The sequence below is a fragment of the Uloborus diversus genome, chromosome 3 (assembly GCF_026930045.1).
Source record: "Uloborus diversus isolate 005 chromosome 3, Udiv.v.3.1, whole genome shotgun sequence".
Lineage (NCBI taxonomy): Eukaryota > Metazoa > Arthropoda > Arachnida > Araneae > Uloboridae > Uloborus > Uloborus diversus.
This window is the reverse complement of record NC_072733.1, coordinates 82,770,542-82,797,658: the sequence shown is the minus strand read 5'-3', so window position 1 is coordinate 82,797,658 and position 27,117 is coordinate 82,770,542. Positions and strand designations below refer to the sequence as shown.

General features: G+C 33.2%; 1 protein-coding gene across 1 annotated transcript in view; it reads left to right on the top strand.

Moving 5' to 3' along the window:
- LOC129218827 (monoglyceride lipase-like) overlaps positions 1-27,117 on the top strand; it is a 112,797-nt gene that overhangs the window by 25,187 nt on the left and 60,493 nt on the right. The window lies entirely within an intron of this gene.

The window sequence follows — 27,117 nt, the reverse complement described above, 5'->3', positions numbered from 1 at the left end:
GGAATCCTCTTTCCGTAATTTCCAGAAATGTTTCTGAGTATTCTGTGCAGCTGTGGTTCATGAAAGTTTCGAAAACGTTTCCGAGTATTTCGGAATTCTCCAAACAATTTTCAAAAACGTTTCCGAGAATTTCGGAATCCTTTTTCCGTGATTTTTTCTAAAATATAATTCTTTATTGTAGTATTGCATACCATATCAGTTTCAATTCTTTCATATCTAAGAGCAATAATACAGTAAAACCTGTAAAGTTGACCACCCTTGTAAGTTGACCACCTGCCTATGTTGACCACTTTTGTTGGGAACGGAATTATCCCTATCTTATATAATGAAGGAAAACCTCTGTAACTTGACCACCTGTCTATCTTGACCACTAACGCACACCAAAATTAGTTTGGAGTATTGTAAAAAAAACCTTTGTAAGTTGACCACTTGGTTTATTTCTTTAAATTTAACTAAGCAAATTATTTCATTTATTTATTTTTTTATAGCTTTCCAAGAATGATTTTAATGCTTTGATGCCAGACCAGCATTTTACCGACTAAATAAAACAGCAGCACAGCAGTTACTTATTTCTGGGATAGGACATTTTCATTTTCAGCTGCCTTTATGAACTAGGAGAGTTCAGCTTGTTGCTCTTTGTGTTATAAGTTTTACATAAACTGGCTTCAAAAAGAAAGTTAATTGAACTTGAGATTGATAAAAAGTATGAAATATTAAAATTAATTGAAAAGGGAGAAAGCCAGAGAAAATTAGCAGACACATATGGAATTTCTAAAACTAGTGTCTAATATAGTAAAAAACAAGGGAGAAAAAACAAAAATATTTGAATAACATTTTTAATTATTGTTTCAAAATAATATTAAACAATAAAAGTGAGTTAAACAGAAAGAGTAAGTGTCAATTAGTCAAAAAGTGAAAACATATGGTGCAAGAAATGACAAAAAAAAAGAAAAAAAGTCATTACCACCCTTTATAAGTTGACCACCTGTGTAAGTTGACCACCACAGTACTGCACCGCAAGTGGTCAACTTACACAGGTTTCACTGTACAAGCAATTTTAGAATCATTCGTGGATTTTTTTTTTTTTTTTGAATTTCTAATGACAAATAGCATGGTTAACAGCATAACATATGCACAGTTATAAATTTTTGAAAAATTATGAAATAATCTAGTAGTTTCATTCCTAATCACAAAAATCCTCGGGGAATTGGAGGGGGGGTACCTTCTGAAAAGTGGGGTTTGTTTGTTAAACAATCTTAAACTTCAGTTTTTCTCTCAATATTTTCAAGACAAAACTATTAGGGCTCGACCGATGGCATTTTTTGGCCGATGGGCCGATGCCGATTGTTGACTGATTGTTCAAAGATGGCCGATGGCCGATTGTTTTCCTCCAAATGGCCGATTGCCGATGGCCGATGCCGTTGGTCGATGGCAAAAAAAAAAAAAAAAATCTAACGGAAATAAATTGATAAGATTGTCAGGGATTTAAAGGATCATTTATTCATTTCACTTTACTTTCTTTCTACGAATAAGGACATGTAATAAAAAAATAAAAAATCAAATTTCGACCTAATTTCTATTTTACGATCACCCAATTTAAACTTCACAAGTTTTTTCGGCACATCTGTACGCGCATATGTACCAAAGAACATATAGATGACCAAAATATCCATTTTGAACACCTCCTCAGTTAATTATCGCAAGTTCTCTTGTGATGTCTTCATACGCGTAAACTTGCGTCACTCAGAAACGTTATAAAATAGTAAGTTGAAAACTCATACGTACGTAGTAGGATCTAAAAGTTCGAGGACAAGCAGTATAAAACGTTACCCTGAATAGTTCACATTTCCGAAGCACATCTATCTACAAAATAATCACCTTGAACGACTTATGCCAACGTTCGTATAGCTTCTAAGAGCACTCCTGGCAGCCATTTTTCGCGACCTCCTGTAGGGCCACTTGCGCTGCTGCTTTAACTTTATCGTCGGGAAGAAGGCGACTTTCATGTTGAGGATGCACGGTTTGATTGATCAATGCTTTGACCTGACAAACAAATAACATAACGTTTCGTCGGACTTAGCTCCGTGTGACTCTTACCTGTTTCCAGCAAAAAAAACATTTGCATGGACGCCGCTTTCTTCCGTCAGGAGAAGATAAAGCTGCATCATAGTAGGCTGCGAAAAATGCTTCCAAGAGTGTTTCCAAAAGTTATATGAACACTGGCAAAAGTACATAGTTCCTCAAGGTGACGCTTTGAAGGTGGATGTGCTTCGGTAATGTGAACTATTCTGGGTAAAGTTTTATACAGCTTGTCCCCGAAATTTTGGATCGTACTACGTACAATCTATATAGGATGTAGTTATGCTTCTCTTTTTTTGACTCTTGTATGATGATAGAGAAAGAACGACAGCCAAAAAAAGGAAGAAAAACAAAGACACTGTTTAATAACCAACTGATTTTTTTTAAATTGAACATATAACTAAGATTTCAGCAATATTGTAATAATGTATGGATTATGTACACTATGCATAGTTAAAAAACTTTAAATTATGTTGTTTAGTTATTCAAAAAAAAAAATTAAGAATAAAAATATGAAATTGTCAACAAATTACGCAATTAAAGTGGAAAAATTGCACGTAGACATTTTTTAGAAATGAAATTAAACAAAAAAGGTAACAGTTAAATTACAATATTAAATCATAATAGGAATATTTTTATACTTATTTAAAATTTATGACTAGAAAAATTTGCATTTTTCATAAGAGCTATAACACTGACATAAATTTTTCTGGAAAAAGAAATAGCCATGAAAAAAGTGAGGTTCTTAAAACGCAGCTACAATAAAAAAAAAAAAAAAAAAACTCGATATTTACTCCAAGTTAATAATAACTGAATACATATAATACTTGATCTGATGTTTGCACACATAATACTGAACAATTTGATTGTTTAAAATCTTTTATGAAGCACTACAAACAAGTTCAAATTAATTTTTTCACTTTAACAACAATTCGCTGAAATTTAAAAAAAAATGCTTAATAGAAAATCCTTGAAACTTTTCTATAACATATTATTAAAAATATGATGAAAACGAAAATAACTCGTTCATTGATTTTATAAAATTACATGAAAATAATTACTTATAATAGAAAAAAAATCGATCGCTATAAATAATGCAAAAAAGATGGCGCATTACGAAATAAAGATGAAACAAGAATGAGAAATACGCAAAATGACATTTCTTGAGCAAAATAAATAATCGAATTCCCCCTTGAAAAAGCAACCCCCTGAAAATGTCAATGGCACAGTCTGCATGGTGAACGCCCCTCGTCTTCTCCCCATATGTACATTGTATATTAATAACATAGTTTTTTTTAAAAATGATCACTTTTAAAACAATTACATGAAATAATATTACTTTTTATTTTGACATGTAAATGCAGCTGTTCCATTTTTGCCACTGACTCATTCCTCCTGACTGTCCTACATTAAACTAGTATGCATGCAGTAGGTACTGTTTTGAGGAAGACAAATTATAGGGACTTGTTTCTTAATTTAGCCGAGGTAAAAAAACCCTACTTTTAATTTTAGGTTTAAGCTCTTGTTTATTGCATATAGTTTAGCATATGGTGCGTTTGGCCCAATGTAATGCATACATTAGAGCTTAAACACTCTCTATTTAGTAAATAGTTTAATATCTTTTGGTCTTTTGACCATATTTATCAAATCTTCCACGGCTGATGAGCTCCGAATTCAACCTTTCAACTTTATTCTAATAATTGCTACTTTTAATTTTCCTTTTCTCATTGCTATTCATTGCTTGTGTATTTCATATATATACAAAAATATATTATTGAGAAATAATTCTTGTTTGTTATATTTGCAGCTTCTTTCCCTTAAGGGCAGGTACACTGCAACTAAAATAAATCGTACTAATGAAGCTCTGCTGAGATAAATAATATTTCATGTATAATATAAATTATAAATCAAAGTATCATATACATTATAAATCAAAGTATCATATACATTATAAATCAAAGTATCATATACATTATAAATCAAAGTATCATATAAATTATAAGTCAAATACTTTAATATGGTGTAAAAATACAAAATTATTTTATTAAGTCTTTTTTTTTTTTGCTTTTGGTAAAATTGAGGCTCGTAAAACGAAAAAAATGAAGACACTTTTAAATACATATATGTATCTATTTGTTAAAGAAATTAATACACATTTAACTAATTTAAAGTGTTTCGCTAATGCAAATATTTAATGAGATATCGTCATTTAGATAATACTGAAGCACTATGTTCCTAATTACAAGAGATAGTTTTTTTTTTTTTTACTTCATACAATCTAGCTACACTGTTTACAAGAGAATGAAAACATGCAACCTTAAAGACGAACTATCAAACCTGACAATTTGCATATTATAACATTTAATTCATAATGCTTGATACATAAATGTTCAGCCAAATATTAACTGAGATTGACACATAAAAACAAAGTACACAATAACACTTATTTAAAGTTTTTTATAATCTTCAATTCATAAATTTTACAGAATAAAACTAGACACACTTGCACTTTAAATATGTGTTCTATGTAATGTAAAATATTTTCAAATTGCAATAGTTCACAACGAAAAAATGATACTGAGGAAAATAGTTTTTTTTTTAACGAGATTTATATGAACTAAATCTCTTTAAAGTAATAGAGTTGCAAAGCGACTTACCTATTCGTCGGTGGTGGTCTTTTGCAGGCTTTGGTCACCAGAAAGGTGATTTTTATGACAGAACAAAATTCTGCCAACAAAAATTACCCATTTGGTAGAAAGAAGAAATGTATCCAAGAAAAAAGTAAATTACCTACACAAGTTATGCGACGCAACGAATTTACATGGCGTCCTCTCGGCAGTTATTTGGTTTTTAATTTCAGTTTGTATTCCTTCCGCGAGCATGAATCGAGAAGTTGCACTTCGTACTTAAAAATAAGTGACATAGCTTCAAATTCAATCTCATGACGATACATAAGCAAGAAAATATAAGACTTTAAAATTATCTTCAGTGAATTCATGCGAGGAACAAAACTTCTACTAATCCCCTTGATGTATGCGAAGTGTTACTTCGCATACATGAGTCAGCACTTGTTTTCATTGCGTGCTTTCGAAAGTTTCAGTTTGGATTTGGTGCAGGACTATAAAATTGCCGTGTGAGCTGCGCATGCGTCGACTCTTACTTTCTTGCTAAACGGGAAAGGTTTTTGATAAGAGCAGAAAACTGCTGAGGGCGTACGAATCTGTGTATTACGGAAAGCTTTTTTGTATATTCAGAGAGTTTTCCGAGATTTTTTACAGTGTGCGTAGGTGTGCTTTTTTGAGAAAAAAAATGATTTGCTTAATCTTTGTATTTTTTTCAACATCGTGCATCTCATTTTCATTCGTTATAGGTTAACGCTTAAAGTTCCAAAATATTAAAAATGCATTCAGAGTTTCTTAATGTTTCTTATAATGTGTATAAAGATGATCACTTTTTTTTTAAACATTAAAGGGTTCCTAAACTTTGGCGTGGGCACCGGCAGGGAGGTACACTTGCACTCCTGAATTTTGAAAAAATATTTTTTAAACAAAAAAATAATATTAATTTTATATTTGATACTTAATTTTTCAAAATAATTTTTAAGCTAAATAAATTGAATTAAATTAATTTTAAACAATGGACAAACTTCAATACGTAAACTACAAAGTACATCACGAAAAATTTTAAAGTCATGTTCATATCCATGAGTTCTGGCAGGAGGGTGAAAAGGAACTACAAAATATCACACGAATTATATTAATATCATGTTAATGTTCATGAGCGCCGGCTGCAAGAGCGCTTTCACCTCTTGGCTTTCAAAAATAAAATTAACCATTTAGTAAAAGTAATATTAATTTAATATATTTAACATCATTTTTTATTCTTTAAAATAAGTATTAATTTTAAATAAGTGAAGTTGAATTCTTTTTAAGCAAAGGAAAAACCACAAAATTACAAAAATATTGTAATCAGATTAATAAAACTTACCATAAATAATTTTAACAAAAATGAAAATGCATCTCAGAATTCGCTTTAAAATAAATAAATAAATAAAAATAAATATAAGAAAGGCAAAAACAAAAACAAAAATAAATTAAAAATAAAAAACAAATAATAATAATAATAAAAATCTAAAAACATTTTTTTTTTAGTAATGGTACACCTCCTGGATATTGTTCTTCCTGCGCCTATTAACTGAGGTACATGCGAGTATAATACGAGAAATTAAAGTTCTTAATGTTTTATCTACGTAGGAGGTACATAATAGGGAACCCCGCTCTGCTATGCCATCTGGGGCTTCCAGAGAACGGACCTTTCGGCCGGGGCCCCCTTACCCATAAGGGAACGAGATCTAAACCACTTACGGCTCTAGACACCGTGGACCCAGGTACAGATCTGCTCAAGCGTAAGTAAAGAGTGGTAGTTTTACATGCGTGGATGCTACACCATCGCAAAACCCTCCCCATTTACCCGGCTTGGGACCGGTATAGGGACGGGCCTGGTCCCCCAAAGACCAAACCCCACCTACGGCTGACATGTGTATGAAATATCGTACAAGAGATAATAGTAAGAGTATGCAATAATATTGTCAATGGATATTATCCTTAGGCTTTTAATACCCCGAAAGTGATGGCGATTTGTAAAGGGACACCTAGTAATTAGAGGTGCGCAACGTCGTTCTTTTTAATGATCCGGTCATCATAGGATCGTTGATTCTTTTGATCAGTTTATTTAACTCGTTCATTTGAACGATTTCGTTCATTGAAAAATATCTCTCTGTACGACATACTCACGTGCATTCGAAAAGTTTCATTCGATCAGTAATATTTTTTGAAGGAAATATAACAAAAATTATTTAAAAGTAAGAAAATATATCTGTGAAAAATTTAAAAAAAAAATTAATTTGGGGTCAGATGTAGAATGCTCAGACAAGCATAATTAATCTGCTTAGCTGTATAGTGGAAGGTTGCCGTCAATGAACCACATAACAGTTTTCAAATTTTTTTAGAAAGGAAATCCAACTCATATTTCACGTTATTTTTAGGAACTATTTCTCAATTATATTTCTGTTTCAATAATAATATTCACTTTCATGATAAATATACATACTAAAGAATGAAAATTAGAAATAAATATTTTAGAATGTGGTCCATTCATGGCGACCGGTTGCAATGGATGGACCATCGAGTTTCCATCGATGGACCACGTTCTCAAATTAAAAAATCAATGCGTAATATACAAATATTTATAACAGCCGAACAATTAACACTACATATAACATTGTTATATATATAAAAAAAAAAGATTTGCTTTCAAAAATATTTTGTTTTCGGAAAAGAGGAACATAAAAAAACACCAGCACTCAAACAACACACAGTTGTTGTCATCACACCTCATTCACCACTTGAGCTAATATCTCTTCAACCTCTTTTGAACCGTTGGGAGTTTTGTTAAATCTATTTTGAAAATTTTCGTTCGACTCAAGATTGTACATGCTCTCTAAAATACCAAAGAACTTATTGACCATTTTATTATTGAAACCTAAAGCTGAAGTCTCAAACTACAAGAGAATATAGTACTAACAGACTTTTTGTCTTAATTTAATCTGTGGGTAATGTTATTTTACTCATCCTCTTGAAAGGCAGGTTCCCCCAACTTTTCGGAAGTAATTCCCAAAACGTCAAATTTTTTATCTGATGCAGAAAAATCAGTGATTTCTATGGATGTTTAATTTGTGCGAGCAATTTTTTACATTGGAAAATTATAAATGAACTGCAACGGTTAAAGAAAAATGAGGAATAAAGCAGAAAGTAAAAAGGTTCGAAATGAATATATTTTACCGCACTGAGAAAAAAGAAATTTGAGATCGATGTAGAGTTAAAATTTGAAGATGAATGTAATTTAAAAAATAAAAGCGATTTTATCCCTAGAGCATCAATACAAAATGTGTTCCAAACCACTCAATGTTCAAAAGAACGGTCGCTCAATGTTTTACGTGAACGAACGGATCCGTTCATTTTAAGGATTCGTTCTTTTTGACTCGTTCGTTCATGAACGACACATCCTTACTAGTAATCATGTAAGCAAATGCAGTGCAAGACATACTAGCAACATATGTTGCAAAGTGCTGTGTGGGGAAGAAAACCATCTTCTTTATTTGAATGCTATTTGTATAGAGGCACATTAATTGTGTCAATTTATCAGATACAGTGTACAATATAAAACAACGATTACAAAATTTTTACTGACCTACGTGCCTGCTGTCTCGGTTCATCAGAAATGTTTCTCCAGCTTATAAGAATTCCCAGTTTTAAGTTTTAAATGTTTAAATACTTACCTTTGAATGAAGGGGGAAAAAAGAAGATTTTTTTTTTAAATTAAAAAAAAATAATAATTTGAATTTTGACATTTTGAATTCAAATTATGTTTTTCGCAATCACGAGTGTGTGCATCTAGGCATGTGTGTTTGTGTGTGGGGGTATGTGTGTTTGTGTGAAGGGGGTATGTGTATGTGTGTGTAGGCATGTGTGTTTGTGTCTGTGTGCTGGCATAAGTGTGCGGAAAGTTGTGTGTATGAATGTCTGTGTGTGTGGGGGTGGGGTGTATGGTTTGGGGTCAAAATGTCGCCACCGAAATGTCGCGGGACAAAATGTCGCCGGACCAAAATGTCGCCGGGCCATAATGTCGCCGATCCAAAATGTCGCCGATCCAAAATGTCGCCGATCCAAAATGTCGCCGATCCAAAATGTCGCCGGGCCGAAATGTCGTCGGTCCAAAATGTCGCCGGGCCAAAATGTCGCCTGTCCAAAATGTCGTAGATCCAAAATTCGCTCATTCAGTTGGTAAGAAAAATGCAAATGTACAAAAATGCTGTTTAACACAAAATTTGCAGAATAAATGATTACTGCCTTTAATGAATGTCTCCGTTAAAAATGGGACTGGACTGAGTTTCTTGATAAATTCTAAAACGATTATTCCGTTTTGATTCGCAACTCTCGGCTGTTTTTAAGCAAACAAATAGAATACAAGCGTTACGTTATCTTATTTCTTAATACAAGCGTTACGTTATCTTATTTCTTGTGACTCGCTATCTACCAACTGTAAAACGTTCTGACGGCGTTCAGTTCTGACGTTCGCTAAATTATTTTAAACTTTTCTTCAAGAATAGTGTGCGTTTGTATGTGACCGATTTTTTGGGGCCATTCTACGTCAAAACCTGTAGTAAGAACTCGAACGATACCCGCAAGTACCCATATATGATTTAGGGCTGCGTGGTTTTTTGCGTCAATTCGTTCAAGATGGTGGAGTAACTGAACGTTTTCATCGATATGCGTGACTGTCATTGCTCAAAAAATGATGAACGGAATCAAATAAAATGTTAGGAAGCAGCAGGGGGACAGATTTCGGGGCCAATAACACCAGAGTGTGGAGAAATCGAATGTTTTTTTTCTTTCTTTTTTTATTATCTGTGACTGATATATCTCAAAAATTAATACAGTAGACCCTCGTTTTAAGCAGGTTTATTTTACGCGGTTTTGATTATACGCGGTTGAAGATTTGATGCCTTTATTTTAATTTACGCAGATGAGTTTCGGTTTTAAGCAGATGCGGCAATGCAAACGGGAAACATTTTCCTCTCTTTCAAAACCTAAGCTCCTAAAGATTACACGTAACTACCTGCATTTTGGCGTGCTAATAATTGAACTTGGGTCCTTGGAGACATTTTATGCGATTGGTTCCAAAGCTTTTTCCATCAGAAGTAAAGTGATTAAACTCACACAGTTCAGAACTCACTGGACAAAGAGCTTTTAAGAGTGACAAAGGAGGTCAAAACCAACGAGGATACCGACTCCGACAACCAAAAACGCTCACATTGAAAATTTTGAACCATTCGTAGACAATAGAAATAATCTTTCTGATTTGTTAGTGAAGGAAGATTCTATCAAGGAAATGACGCAAGTGATCATGGATGCGTTAATGCTCCGCAAAGAATTAGAGAAAAATTCTTAATGAATACCAAAAGACTATCATAGCCAGCTCTTCTTCATAAACAGAACACGAAATTAGTTTGTTTTCTTTATGCATTTTATGCATAAAAATCGATATAAGTACACATTAAACTTATTATACAATTAGTCATCACTAGAATGAAGTATTTTTTCATCTACGGAACCTAATCCCTACTTTGACACTAATATTAGGTCTCAATTTACGCGGTTTCGATTTACGCAACATTTCCGTGGAACATAACCCCCGCGTAAAACGAGGGTCTACTGTACAAGGGTTAAGACAAAATTTGGTCTACAGGTATATCTTAAAGGGCGAGTTGCTCATTTATTTTTGGCTTCAGTCATCCCAAAAGGATGGATCACCGAATAATTTTTATCGTTTTATGTGACTGCTATATCTCAAGAAGTAATGCGAGGATTCATACAAAAATGTAGTATACAAGTGAAATTAAACGAAAACAAGCCTTATTTTTGTTCTAAGTTGAGTTTCGTAATCGTTTACTTGAGTCAGTGTAATTAAATAAACAATGAAAAATATACTGAATATAAATATGAGAAGTTGAGCAAGATATCAATAAAATCTAAATTAGCCGTGTATTCCTCTCATTTTTGTAGCACTTTAACTAGCGTGGGTGTTAAATAAAAACTGAGTTTGCATTCTTATAGAATTTGCGTAGTAAAAATTCACTAATTAAAACAGCAATTTTTTCTGAGAGAGAAAAACTTATTTGTTTATTATTATTATTATCAATATTCTTTTCTTTCTGAATTACCAAGCTATATTGAGCTGAAACTATTACTTTTTGAAACTCATTTTAAAAATAAGTCTAGGTCAAAATTGATCTAAATAATCTCATTGATATCAGTTATTTCACCATACATTATGAAATTCTTTCTTTTCTACTTAAAATTGGAAAATGTGATTCAGCTGACAAGCGCTACTTCGCAAGCATGAAAGTATCCTCTTGAAAACCTTCAATAAAATAGCTCTTCTGAAATTGTCCCTTGAATGTTCTATCGAATATATAAATTTCATGAATGTTGAGAATTGAAAATATTTGTCATCGCGTAGAGTCGTTTTTCAAAGATCTGAGTGAAAGACACCTGTTTTAGCAGTTATGGGTTTCATTGATTTCAAAAGATTTGACGGTGAACATTTCGACGTAATTTCAGAATTTTACTCATAAGAGATGGGAGTTCCCACGGCAATAATCTGTCATCTCTGTTAAACATTTGTTTTGCTGTCTCTAAATCCCGGTCGCAAAGGACATACAAATGTCCTCTCAGAGGAAGGTCTCGAGCAGTCTTGTTAAACTTCTTCAATTTCATTTCCAGAAAAAGTCTCAGAACAGTTTTGATCTTACTTTAACCAACGTATATCTTACTGAAAACGTACAGTTTTTTTTTTTTTTTTACAGTTCTTAGGGTGATGTTAATAAATCTATGAGAAAATTAAATTTCATTAAGATACTTTTCTATTTTATTTCCACCCTGGCCCGTGATTTCGAATTTTTTCAGTGAAAGGGGAGAGGGAGGATAACGGGCGTATAACCAATGCAAATTTCATAGGATTGCTATACAAACCACTTCCACTTGTATATAAAAAAAAAATTCAAAGTTGGGGCCATTCCGCCTGATCCCCTAAATGGCTGCTCTGTCGCTACCGTAATAATATGCTAGAGTGAAGGAGTTATTTGTTTTTACTTCATTACGCCAAAAAATACAAACTGCCTACTCTCTTGCCATATTCGAATTGCGCCTCACTATTCTTTCATTCGCGTTTAGAACAGTTTAGTTTTACTTCCATACCAATTTTTTGTCTGAATCCTTGCGTTACATCTTGATCCTTTGCGTTACATCTTGAGTATTATTGTTAATCAGATTAAACGAGAAAGAGAATTCCATTGCTGCAGCTTTTCGCACGTTTACGTTTGTAATAGTATACAGAAAAACGTATGTTTTTCTGAAAACTATTAATTTTCTGGAATTAATCTAATATTTACGAATTAAGACAGGAGAAAACGTTTGGAATTTTTGAAGGAACTTACTTTGAAAGGCAATTAGTATTCTTTCGCAACTTTTATGCTGAAAAGCATCGACGTACATTTAAATTTTTCGTACCAATTGAACTAGCGAATTTTGGACCGGCGACATTTTGGACCGGCGACATTGTGGACCGGCGATATTTTGGACTGGCGATATTTTGGACTGGCGACATTTTGGGCCGGCGACATTTTGGGCCGGCGACATTTTGTCCCGCGACATTTTGGCCGCGACATTTTGGGCGTATACCGGGGTGGTTGTGTGTGTAGGCATATGTGTTTGTGTCTGTGTGCAGGCATGAATGTGTGGGTAGTTGTGTGTATGTGTAGGTGTCTGTATGTATGCGTGTGTGTATTTGTATATGAGTGTGTAGGTGTGTATGTGTGCGTGTGTGTGTGTAGTTGTGTATGTATGCGTGTGTGTGTGTAGTTGTGTATGTATGCGCGTGTGTGTAGGACATGGATGCAAACTGGAAACGGCTTTCGCTATAGGAGCAGCATCGTGAGGAGCCGGTCGACGGTGATGGTGCGGAGGGTGGCGGTGGGAAAATAAAATGATAGGACGCCAAAAACAGTCAAATGAAATCTTAGTATTCGCGAAAAAGTTTTCACTCAAAAATCGACCTTAATTTCCATTTTTCTCCCCCCCCCCCCGAATGAATGTTTTTTTTTCGACCCGACCACACGTGGATATATGCCTAGGAACGTACATACACCCGAAATATCCATTTTGACGACCCCCCGATTTAATTACAACGAATTTTCTCGTGACGTCCGTATGTACGTATGTAAGTGCGTATGTGTGTATGTACGTATGTATCTCGCATAACTCAAAAACGGTATGTCCTAGAAAATTGAAATTTGGTACGTAGACTCCTAGTGGGGTCTAGTTGTGCCCCATCTCTTTTGGTTGCATTCGAATGTTCCTAATGGGTCTTTTGACACTTTTTGGGGGGAAATCATTGTTAATTTCGATGCAAACTCAAGTGGTGTTATGATTTGCCTTACACTTGGCGATATATCGACAGAATATTGGTCGCCAAGTTTTGTCTCCAACTTGGCGACAAATTTGGCGATTTTTTGTTTATAAATTTGGTTTCAATTTGGCCACTGTTGGTGATATTTGGAGAGTAAACTATTGAATTACATTAAAATTGCCAATAATGGGGAAATGACATTAAATTGGAGTAAAAGGATGTCATGTGATGCACACATCAGCTCGTTTCTCATAATTTCTAACAAAGGAAATTCGGGAGCCCAATACCCTTCGGAACTAATTTTCCTATGTTTATACTAGTTAAGTTCCAGTCGTCTAACGTGTAAAAATTAACAAAAAAAGTACAGGAGCTGCTCTCCCCCATTGTAAATAAAGCACTAATTTTCATTATGAACAGCGAGAGAACTCCTAGATGCCAATTTCTTTTTATCAGATCGAACAGTTTCTCAAGTTCAAATCATATTTATCTTAACCATGAAAGAAAATGTGCTTTGCCCATTTTCATGACCCTTTTTTTTTACTTTCAAGGTTAGATGCTATTCATGGAGTTCTAACAAAATTAGCCTATTTCACCGGAACTGGTTTCGAAACAGCGAAATCTAATGTGTGATATGTATAATAATCAATTTCATAATCTTTGTCGGAAGCTCGTGAAGATAGATATTAATCGCTCAAACCTTCCAGCATTTGGGTCATTTTTCGTTTTGCTGTCATGTCTTCCAGAAACATTATTCTTTACGTGAATTATAGTACAAATTACTGTCTAATAGGCTAAAAATGACGATATTATATATTTTATTAAGAAATACAAAAACATTTGTACAACTTTGATCTATTTTTGGTTTTGAAATAAGAAGAACAATTGAAAGTTAGTATGTACTTCTGATGTAATATCATGCTTACTAGCACACACAACAAAAGGGACATTTTAAAGCATTTAGTCTTCAAAATGCTCTAGTTAGATATTTCATTTGCCACATTAGTTGTTTCTATCTAAGTCGGATCTAGCTTCTGGTTTAGGGAGGGGTCATCATCCGAAAGGGGGGGGGGAGATGTTCAAAGTGCAAATTTCGGACAGAAATAGTGTGTTTGGGCAACTTTTCTGGAATATAATCCCCCAAAACATTTATTTAGGCTGCTTAAGTGGAGGTCATGGCTCCATTACTTTCCTCCTCCTCTGGACGCGCGCCTGGTTTCTATTCTTATGTGGAATATTTGCAAGTTCTTAGTCTCCAAACTGCTCCAGTTTGAATAATCTTCTTACACTAGTGGTTTCTGTCGGAATTATAAATCGACATTGGACACTTTGACTAATATTTAAAATTTTTAACTTTGGATTTATCCAAATAATTTCTTTTTTCTTTCTTTCTTTTTTTTTTTTTTTAACTGAACGCACATTTTAATTGCATACTAAACTTTTGTAAGAAATTGATGCTCAAAAATGTGTAACACCATTTAAAACATTGTTGTTAGAATTATTTATGTAAATTAGATCTGCACACGTGAACTAGTTTATATACTGTAACCGCACCTAATGCGAATCTTGATCATTTATTGAATTTCTGAAATTTGCCAGTTATATAGATAAGTTGTAGTAGTGCATGAAGCTACGATAAAATGTCGTGTCAACTAATAAAGAATGAACTTGAATGCATTTGTGAATTACTCAATAGTTATCATGAAACTGGACTACTTGAATTTAAATTATATCATTTTTTTTGGCGCCCAACTAGTGCGGCACGAATGCGAATGGAATAAATGAAGTTCAGAACAGTAGAAGTTGTAATTTGGAAGCAGGCGTATTGTTGAAAAACGCTGTCTTGAAGTATCGAATGAAGATTGAAATATCGCATTAAGTTGAATTTGACAACGGAATGAATAGATTTGTACATCATGGCAGTTTTCGTCCGTTTCGATAAAATTACACCTACAGAATTTTCTATCGTCTGGATAGTACTGGTGTGTGCGAGTTTTTCATAAAGGTAAGCGATTAAAAATGTCAGTAGAAGGTAATATAGTAAAGACAGCTGCTGAACTTAATAAATTTAAAGCTGCTAGAAAAACAATTCGGAGTGCAGTAACTAAACTTGTAAATTGTATAGAATCAGGTCTGCAAAGTGAAACTTTTGATAGAAATGCAATTGAGGAAAATTTATTTTTGCTTAATGCTAAAGAATCAGAGTTAAAAATTCTTAATGAGCAGATATTTAATTGTTTTGTCGGGGAGGAAGCTGAAATAGAAAAGGAATATAGTTCCGTGTTAGAGTATGAGGAAAAAATTAGTTTAGTTCAATTTAGAACTAAAAAGAAATTAGATTCTATTTCAAATGCTATACAAAATCAAAATCAATCCACTGGTGACCACATTGTTTCATGCAAAAATGAGGTAAAAAATAACATTCGTTTGCCTAAGATTTCAATTTCTAAATATTACGGAGATCCAAGCCATTTTTTGGAATTTTTTAATTCGTTTGAAAATGCTATCGGGAATAATTCTGAATTATCAAAGATTGAAAAATTTACTTATTTAAAATCGTTATTAGGAAGAGCTGCGTTAAATGCAGTGTCTGGGTTCTCACTTTCAGATGAGAATTATGACGCTTGTATAGGTTTGATTAAAGAAAGGTTTGGACGCGTAGATTTAGTTATTTCTTCCCACATGAATAATCTTCTTAATTTGGATCCTGTAAAAAATTCGTCTAATGTAAAAGCTTTAAGAACACTTTACGATTCTTGTGAAATAAACATAAGAAGTCTGAACTCATTGGGGATTGTTTCAGAATCGTATGGGAGTCTATTAGGACCAATTATTTTAAAATTGTTGCCTGATGATATGAATTTAGAATTTAATAGAAAACGTTATTCGAAAAAACAGTATAACGTCACGGAGCTTTTGGATTTCATTAGATTAGAGGTAGAAAGTTTGGAAGCCTCGAATGTAATTATAAATTCAAAGAAAAGGAAATCAAATAGTGAGTTTGCGCAGAATAAAAATAATTACTCTAGAAGTGTTCCCACAACTTCGGCGCTAACCACAATGACTAATTCATACTGCTATTATTGTAATGAAAATACTCATGATGTTAGAAAATGTGAGAAAACAAATGAACAAAAAAGGATGATTCTAAAGAATCAAGGGTGTTGTTATAAATGTTTTAGAAAAGGGTACGTTTCGTTTAAATGTTGGGTAAAAATTCTACCTTGCAAAGTTTGTAACAGTGTAAATCACAATAAATTGTTCTATAGGAAAATTGTTTCAGATTCTGAAGATAAAGAAAATGCGATTGCATCTTTGTCGCTGAATTCAAAGACAATTTCTGAAACTGCTGATAAAGGTATATATCTGCAAACTTGTACTGTTCATGTTTCAGATAAAAATAGCTTGTTAAGTCGAATCACGCGCATTTTGCTTGATTCAGGATCACAAAAAACGTTCATTAAATCAGAATTAGCAAAGGAATTAAAATTAAAATGTATAAGAAGGGAAAAACTGTACATATATTCTTTTGGATACATTAAGGGTAAATTGAAAGAATATGATGTTGTAGAAGTTAAACTAAAAAGTATGCATGAACCTAATAGTTGTATAACAATCGAAGCCCTTGTAACAGATCCAATTTCTGGAGCGCTTATAAAAGTACCCTCGAGAAGTATTTTAGAAATGTTGAAAACGGAAAATTTACAATTAGCCGATAATGGCGAGTCCTCTGAAATAGAATTATTGCTGGGTTCTGATTCGTGTTGGGAAGTACAAACAGGGCAAAAGAAACGAATTAGTAAAAGGTTATTTGCAGTTTCTTCATTGTTTGGGTGGTCGTTAGTTGGAGCTTTCGGGGAAAATCAATCTAGTGCTTCTATGTTTACAATTGGTGCTACGCAATGTGAAAGCGAGGATCATAGCTCAATTAATGATAGTTTGAGAAAATTTTGGGCTTTAGATCATATGGGTTTGGAGGAAAAAGATGATAAAAACGATGAATTGGTCATAAAAAAGTTTGAAATTCAATTGAATTTCAAAAATGGGAGATATGAAGCTGGTTTGTTATGAAAGTCAAATCATGAACATTTGGCTAGTAACTTTGAAAATGCTAAACTGCGTCTTATGCATTTATCTAACAATTAATGATGAGTGGCTTAGGGAAAATTATGATAGTATCATAAATGATCAGTTAAGGAACAAAATAATTGAAGAATGTGGCGTTGAAAGTCACGATGGTAATACAATGTACTACATGCCGCATTCTCCGGTCGTAAGAAAAAATGCGTCAAAAACTAAAGTCCGTATAGTGTATGATGCGTCATCAAAAGTTAATGATGAGGTATCTTTAAACCAATGTTTGATACCTGGCCCAAATTTAAACCCTTCAATTTTAGATTTGATATTGTGTTTCAGGCAGTTTAAATATGCATTTTCGGCAGATATCGAAAAAGCCTTTCATCAAATTGGGATTGTAGAAACTGATAGGGACGCATTGCGATTTTTGTATTTTGACAATGAATTAAATATAAAACATTATCGTATGACTCGTGCTCCGTTTGGAGTTGCTTGTAGCAGTTTTATTCTCGCATGTACTATAAAACTTCACATAAAGAAGTTGTCAGTGGAAAATCCAGAGATTTTTAAGATGTTAAATAATTTTATTTATGTAGATGACATTTTTTACGGTTCAGATTCCGTAGAACATGCCTTCAAGTTAAGCACTGAAGCTTATAACGTACTTAAAGAAGCGGGAATGAATTTGCGTCAATTTAGTACAAATTCAGTAGAGCTTGAAAAAATCTGGGATAAGAATGGAATTGTTGAGTTACAAAAAGAGCACAATGATACTTTAAAGGTACTAGGACTTAACTGGTGTAATAGTAAAGATGTATTGTTTTTAAAAATAGATAAGTTGTCTGAAACACTAAATAAATGTAGAATAATCACAAAAAGAAACATATTAAAAGTAACCGCTACTATTTGATCCGGTAGGATTTATTTCACCTTTTGTATTGAGAGCGAAATTAATAATGCAAAATCTTTGGCAGTTGGGTTTAGAACTTGACGATGAAGTTCCAATTGAATGCAAACAAATGTGGTCCGAGTGGTGCGATGAAATAGAAACTCTAAAGAAATTCGAAATTTGCCGCGAATATTTTCCTTGCGAACTAAATCGTAATAAGAATAAAGAATTGCATATATTTGGTGATGCATCAATAAAAGCTTACGGTTCAGTAGCGTATTTAAGATCGGTTGAGGACTGTACTGTAGCATTTGTTCTAAATTGCGCCGATTAAACAAAAACTCACACTACCAAGACTAGAATTGTTAGCTGCATTAACGACATCAAAACTCGCAAAGTATCTAAAAGATTTGTTTTCCATTCAAGAAGAAAACATTTACTTGTGGACTGATAGTCAGATAGTAATACATTGGATTCGAAGTGCCCCTGAGCGATGGAAATTATTTGTCAAGAATAGAGTATCCGAAATACAATCTTTAACAAAATTTAATGCATGGGGACATTGCAGTGGATCCGACAATCCGAGTGATATATTGTCACGTGGGTGTTCTGCTGAACATTTATTGTCATCAAAATTATGGAAATCCGGACCAGATTGGTTGTCCGAATCAAAAAACAATTGGCACAAGAAAATGCCATTGACAACTGGGCTTTCTGATGTGAAGCTAGAAAAGAAGAAATGTGTTGCTGAAAATACAGTTCTACCTTCTGTTGCGGTGAATTCTGACAGTCTTCTGAATCTTGAAAAGTATAGTAAACTAAGTCGAGCTTTTAGGGTGACCGCATGGATACAAAGATTTATTTATAATGTAAGGTGTAAAGCTGACAAGAAAAAAGGTCCCTTAAGAGCTGAAGAACTTTTCGCTGCAGAGTTAAGTTTGATAAAGGAAATTCAACATGAGCATTTTAGTGACGAAATTACTTGTTTAAAACAAGAACATCAAATTAGTAGAAATTCTAAAATTCGTGAATTGAATCCATTCCTCAGTGAAGACGGGATATTGTTAGTAGGAGGCAGACTACAAAAATCGACTTTGAGTTTTTACGAAAAACATCCAATTATTATTCCATCAAAAACTCATTTTACTGAAATCTTGGTGCGAGATGCACATGAAAAAGTTTTCCATTCGGGAATTGCAGGTACTCTTGGGTACCTTCGGGAAAAATATTGGATAGTTAGAGGACGGCAGAATGTGAAACGTATTATAAGAAAATGTATTATCTGCCAGCGGTTTAATTCCAGACCAATGCAGCAAGACATAGCCCCTTTGCCATCTGCCAGAATCGAAAAATCAAATCCGTTCGGTGTAATCGGCGTGGACTATGCTGGACCTCTGTTTGTTAAAAACGAAGATACGAAGTATTATATTCTTCTGACTACCTGTGCGGTGACTAGAGGTATTCATCTGGAATTAACTAAAAACTTGACTACGGAATCTTTCTTGCAAGCTTTCCGTAGATTCGTGTCAAGAAAAGGATTATGCTCTGTTATCTATTCTGATAATGAAAGAACATTCAAGGCAGCTGATGCAGAACTTAAAAAGATGTGGCAAGTATTAAGTCATCTTGACGTAAAGAACTTTTATGCCGCAAAAGATATACAGTGGAGATACATCGTAGAAAAAGGAGCATGGTGGGGTGGCTTCTATGAGAGACTTGTACGATCAGTCAAGACTATGCTAAGAAAAACACTTGGTCGCTCCTCACTGCATGCCGACGATGTTTGTTTGGAAACTGTTTTGATTGAAATAGAATCGGTGATAAACCACAGACCTCTGACGTACATTGAGGATGATCAACATGAATACCAGGTATTATCACCTGCTCATTTTCTTTTAGGAAATAAACCATTAAATTTGCCTCCAGTGAAATATACAGACTTTGTGCCTATTAGTAATAGGAAAATTATGTGTAAAATGTATCAATATCGTGAAAGACTTTTAAATAGATTTTGGAAGTTGTTCTACAAAGACTATTTGTTGCAATTAAAATCGGTAAACGGTGCGAAAAACCACAGAACTAAACGTGAATGATATTGTTGTAATAAGAGAAGAACTTTTACCGCGTACATGTGGAGATTAGGAAAGGTTGTTAAGACTTTTACTGGAAGAAATGGATTAATTCGCAGTTGCGAAATTAAAACGGAAAGAGGCATATTAAAAAGGCCAGTTCAGTTGCTGGTTAAGTTAGAATGTGAATGAGTTGTTACATGTATTTAAAATTGTAAATTATTGTGAACATTTGTTTTTAATTGTTGTATAAAGTTAAAAGTTTACTAATATTTGATATTCTTACTAACAAGTTTATGCTATAAAAAATATGTTTACTAATATTGTTGTTTAAACTAAATTTTGAGCTTTTTTCAATTTCGTTAATTTGAATTGTTTGATAAATTCTGATAAAATTTGAAAAAAATTAAATGTAAAAATTTCTTCATTTAAAGTTATTTTTTGAAGGTATTTTGAGATATTTCTGAGAAGTTTGGTAAGTAATTCTTTGAAAAAAAAAAAAAAAAAGACAATTGAAATTGTTTAAAAATAATATTTGAATTTGATTTTGAGCATCTTGAAGCTCTAATATGAAAGTTATTGGGTTCTTGGTGTTCTGAACATTCTGTTCAGCCGGGCCCAGTGTGTTAGAATTATTTATGTAAATTAGATCTGCACACGTGAACTAGTTTATATACTGTAACCGCACCTAATGCGAATCTTGATCATTTATTGAATTTCTGAAATTTGCCAGTTATATAGATAAGTTGTAGTAGTGCATGAAGCTACGATAAAATGTCGTGTCAACTAATAAAGAATTAACTTGAATGCATTTGTGAATTACTCAATAGTTATCATGAAACTTGAATTTAAATTATATCAATTGTTACTAAGGTAAATTTTTGACAATCATAAATAACACATAATTCAACTAAAATTTAATTAATCTTTTGAAATTTACGGCAGCAACGAGATTTTTCAATAAATAGGTTTAAAAAAATTTAGAAGTCCCGTGCCCGGATCGTGCACGGTCGCCTTTCATTCTTTAAAGTGGATCGATACAAAGAGTTATAGGCATGGACAATGTCGTTCTTTTTAATAATCCATTTATCAGCGGGGTTTTTTTAAATTTTTTTACCCGTGCATTGAATTTTTACATATGAGCAATTTTGTTCAGTTAAAAAAGTTGCAGATTTACTGCGAGAGTACTGCGACAGTACTGCGAGATTTATTCACGTCTATTGAAAATGTTTCTTCTGAGCAGTAATATGTTTTTAAGGAAAAGCACGAAAAATTAGCTAAAAGTAAGAAAAAAATGCAATAAAAATTTAATCAAAAAATTTTTTTACTTAAGGTTTCATGTATAAAGCACCAGTACAACGTTCAAATCTCCGAACTGCTAGCCGCTCATTTTTTAGAGGTTGTACTGCACCGTTGATTTTGCGGAGTCGGTTTTTTAGATCCGTTTGTTCTTGAATGACAAGTCCCCCAAATGAGTACCAAGTGCACTTGGAAACTAAACCTTTGGGGTTCCGTGTCCGGCTGACCACCTAACTGAAACACCTGTCTTGCACCCCAGAGCCCTCAGTCAGGAAATCTGAAATGGACACAGTAGGCGTTGTTCCCCATGGGTTCAGCTACTATTTGTCATTAGATATGTTTCTTTGGAAAAGTGAGTTGCTACACTTTTACACTGAAATATATATATATATATATATATATATATATATATATATATATATATATATATATATATATATATATATATATATATATATATATATATATATATATATATATATATATATATATATATATATATATATATATATATATATATTTAGAATTTTCACACGCAAATTCAAAATCTAAACGCACGGCATCTCAATTTCAATTTTCCTTTCCTTTTTATAACGGTTAAGTTTCATAAAAATCCAATGAAGTTCCGATTCATTACTAGTGAAACATACTCCTACAATAATCAAGCAGGTTACATTTTTTTCGAAAAACTTAAAAATATCTTGGCCAAAATTGCAGAAGAAAAAAGTTTTATAATTCTGAATAACCAGAAAGTTCTGGATTTCATTAACAGTGGTAAATACCATATTCATAGTATTAATACTTTTGACTTTGAAAATCTTTTCATTAACATTCCCCACAAACTCATAATCGATGTTTCAAATAGAATTTTCGACAGATGTGAAAAACACAAATTTAGAAACACTCTTGGATTAACCTTGTTAAATTTTGTATTTTTGAGAATTACTTATACAATGGTTCCAATTTCTACAGACAGATAAATGGAATACCAATGGGCACATCTTTTTCTAGTGCATATGCAAACCTATTTTTGCATTTTTATGAATCTATTTTTTTAATAAACAACAGTATAGAAGCATTTAGATATATTGATGACATCATTATTTTTAATAACAATGATTTTCACAATTTACATAAAGAAATTTACCCAAATGAACTACTGCTGAAACAAACAAATAAGGATGAGAGTTAATTTCCTTGATCTCAATATTCAACTGAATAATAAAGTTCCCAGTATAGCTTTGTATGATAAACGTCACGATTTTGATTTTAAAGTGTATTCTTTAATTCATTTTCACAGTTGTGTCAGTAGAAAAGTATTCAAAAATATAATCATTTCACAAATTATTAGATATAAAAAAATATGCAATAATAAAACAAATCTGAACACAGTGATTCGAATTTTCACTGCAACCCTAACTGAAAACCAATATCCAGAACATCTTACGAAACATTTCATTTGCAAGCTCGTGAAGATTAGCGGTAGGTCATTTTTAAGTTACTTGAATTTTCTGTTCCTTGAATTTGATTGTTTTACGTTCTTTCTTTTGATTTTGAGTTCAGGTATGAATTTTGTTCTCTTGTAGTTTAAATATTGTTCCATTTTCTTTATATAAATCTTGTAGCTTAAATATTGTTCGATTTTCTTTATATAAAACTTGTATTTTTCGTTTGTAAAGGGTTCAATGTTCTTATTTCATGTCATGCTGATATTCTGGACTTATGTAACCCTATGGCTAGTTTTGTGAGATGTCGGGGACTAGTGCTGCCTTTTTAGGCAATTTCGCCAGCGGCACTCACGAAACACCTCATGGTTTTTCCCTACCCTTGGGGAGTACCCCCTGATGAGGCCCCAGGGTATTTTGGGATTTTTTCGTTCTTTTAAAAGAAATTTTTTTTTCTTGTTCAATCCTTATATTGCTATCAAATATATATATATATATGGGAATGTGCGCACACAAGTTTTTTATGCGGAGTTTTTTCGTTCTATCGATACCGAATCTATCGATCCCTGATTCGATCGTCAATTCTCTGGCGTTCGAAAGAAATTAGAGGGACATAGATAGATAAATGCATGCATACATGGATATATTTAGTTTTTAATAGTACAAGATGAGTAACCATCTAAAGTTGGCTTTTAATGTGCAGCAACTGAAAGTGCGCTTAAAATGTCTAAGTGCTGCCTTTTACTTAAAGAACTAAAAACTATTTTTCTTTCAACATAGTTTGTTTTCCCCCGTTTTAAAAATACACACAATAATTAAATAAAACATACCCCTCTTTTAAGAGAAAATCCGACTATCCAAATTTTTGACTATCCCAATAGAATTCGGTCTCAATTGATTCGGAGAATTGAAGTTCTACTGCATTACTATTTTGTATAACATGTGGTGTTTAGAATAAATAGTAAATGAAATATTTTCTACTAAAAAACATTGCAAACATTTTTTGTGGGAAGTAAATGGTGGGAGAAAATTTTTCCCGCTGCGAGTTCTCAGGTAAAGTTAACGCGAGTCCTGGAGGGTTAAAAGTCTTTAGTTATTTTTTCTTTTTTACTCTTACTTTTATCAGATCCAACATCAGTTCTCATGCATTCATTACTAAGAGTTTCTCATACATTTCGCAGTAGTCATTTACCGTTGTAAAAATCAATTTTCGATTCTAGAACAAGTTCTTTTGTATCGCGTATCATAAAAGCTCTGAACTTTTTTAGAATAGAAATTCCAATAAAAGTCATTGTGAATTGGCATAAATCCTAAGCAATACGAGCACATATATCGAAGACTAATTTGCAGAAATCCGTGTCAGCTCTCATTAGCCAAACAGTTTTACAAGTCTATGTCGAAGAATCGAGATTTTATCAGTTTCATTCATCGAAGTTGAACGTTTGTGGGAGACCCCCTTTTTTTCTCTCTTGCCTTAGCATGGACTACAAGCTCTTACAAAGCGTTACTCCAAGTTTTGTTTTAGTACATTTCGAAACCGGTATCAAAGCGGCATGTTTACCCACGTGCCGTCAGATCTACTGCGCACATGTTTATCCACGTGTTGGAATAAGCAAAGAGTTAGAATGCTGGAGGCAAAGTTGCCATTTCGATCTTATCGCGTGCTTAGAGTTATAAGATCTCCCTTGATGCCTTTTAACATTTTCGGAATTTCTATTAAAGAAGTTGTTGGAGATGGTGATGTTCTCGCCTTTTGTAACAGAAAAAATTGGTTCTGGCAGGACCCTAGAAGCAATAAGTTCCATTCATATAATCCGCTGGAAGAAGCAAATACAGCGAAAGCCCGATTTTACGTTTCTTAAAGGACTGGGTTAAAAACTTAAAATTCGGGAAAACGCAAAGTACGGGAAATACGTAGAAAGAAGAAATCAAGTAATAAAAATCTAAAAACAGTAAAGATCACTCAATCAAAAGGAATAATATCAATATTATATTAGAAGAAAATAATTATGCGTACCATTTTAAGATACTTTTAACACAGGTAATAGCGAATCCTGGCGTTAAGGCTTAAAATAGTCCGTAATACATGAAATACACCGCCAGCTCAGTCATTTCCAGCCGAGGACTGGTATATTCAGTACTGAATATACCATGCCTTGCCATCAATTTTCGAGGGGAACCGAACCATTGCTTCGGTCACTTGGCTGATCTCTGCTAATTGTACATTAGCTACCAGTTTGTTTGGCCCTCTTGGCTTCCATAAGAGTTTTTTCATCTCCAGCTCAGTCACTTTCCTATGCCTGGCTGATGAGTGCTAATAAGCACGAAACTGCAGTCCTCGGCTGGAAATGACTGAGCTGGTGGTGTATTTCATGTATTTCTGCTTTAGCCCTGGCTAATGGGCGGTAATTTACTGAATAGTCCGTAATAGTTAATTTGTTTTTTAGTCATTGAGTTCGTGATAGAAATTGAATGACTAATTTTATTATTTCCTTTTTTTTTTTACTTTCCAGGAAAAACGAAAATTCGGGAAATTCCATAAATAACAAATTAACATTATTATTATACGGAAAAACTGAGACCTAATGGAAAAACGTAAAGTGCGGGGAAAACGTAGATTCAAGGGACGTAAAATTGGGGTTTCACTTTAGTTCTAAATGCATTCAATCCCTAAAATATTTCTGGGAAATTATTATTCAAATTCTCTAGCATGGAACAATGGAATTTTGAGGAGAGAGTGAAAGCAAAATATTGTTTAGGAGCAAGTGCAGTGGATATTTGAGAAGAGTTTTTCTTCACAAGAAAGAGGTGATGCTGAAAAAAGTAATCTCTTGCACAACTATTTTTAAAGTATAACTAAAATTATTGTCTAACTATATATGATTTTCCATGATTATCTTTAAATGGTTAACATGAAACGATTTGATGATGTATAATATGATAGGTTACACTTTAGTTGACTCAAATGATTCGGAATTGCTTTCAAATTTAGCTTGGACAAATTTTTGGCAATGGTAATTTAAAATTATATTTTTTGTGTAGCAGACTTAGTGACTCTTGCGAGTGCAGTAACTAATGACACTCATTGAACAGTGAAGCTATTGACTAGGGGTGAACCACTTGAAAGTGTTGTGTAAGAGTGCATATTTCGCTTCATTTCAGGGTCGTATCCAAGGGGAGGGTTTTCGAGGTTAAACCCCTTCCATTGGGGAAAAAATAATTGAAACCAAATGAAGAAAAGTGCACATTTAACTTTCAAGTAAAATTTTGAACAACATATTTTTATAAACATTATCTTTGAACTTTCCCGGCAGTTTACGATTGTCCTCTTTTAATCGATTAAAATCATATTTTGAAAAAACTGATGGAGGAACCGTCGATTGGGCTGTCAATACAGAGCATTCACAGCGTTAAATATTGCTTCTTATAAGGAGGTTTCAGTGACTTGAGCGTTTCACAGAAAGAGATGAGTGTTGACGCTATGAAGGTGCATAGTAATTGTGTTTGGTAATGTAATTTGCATCTGCAACGAACACCTTCCAATTTAGTGTGCTAAGCATTATCTTCTCTACTAATAATAAAGCTGAAAGTCTCTCTGTCTGGATCTCTGCGACGCGCATAGCGCCTAGACCTTTCGGCCGATTTTCATGAAATTTGCACAAAATTAGTTTGTATGCAGATAAGGATTATAGAAGACTATCCTTGATTACATAAAATCAGCAATGTTTTCCTATTCAATAAAGAACAACTCCCACTTAACGTTAATGTTTAGAATATGTTGACTTATTCAATCTCATACATATAAATTATAATAACGTAACTTATTAAATCTAGAGGCAATGCCAATTATCCATTGAGCTACAGAGTTGGTCTAGAGTTCAAGAGTTCGCTAGCAGAAACTTCGCGACGCTGCAGTGCATCGCAGATTCCTGAGGAACTATGCAAACTTTTTCTTAGTTGAGGAAAAAGAAACCTTAATTTTTTAAAGGAATCAAAATCTTAAAATTTTGACTTATAACGATTTGTACCGTATTTTCTAGGATACAATTAATTTATAAGCATGTACTTGTATTGTCATCTTATTTTTATGCATTTCTCGGGGTCGATTTACATTTTACGAATTATCAAATATCGGTTTATTTTACAGAACTTTTTAAACTTTCTTTGCGTCGTAGACCGTAGAAAGAGATTCTGCTACTGGGATTGAGAGTATAATTATCTTTTAGATAATTTA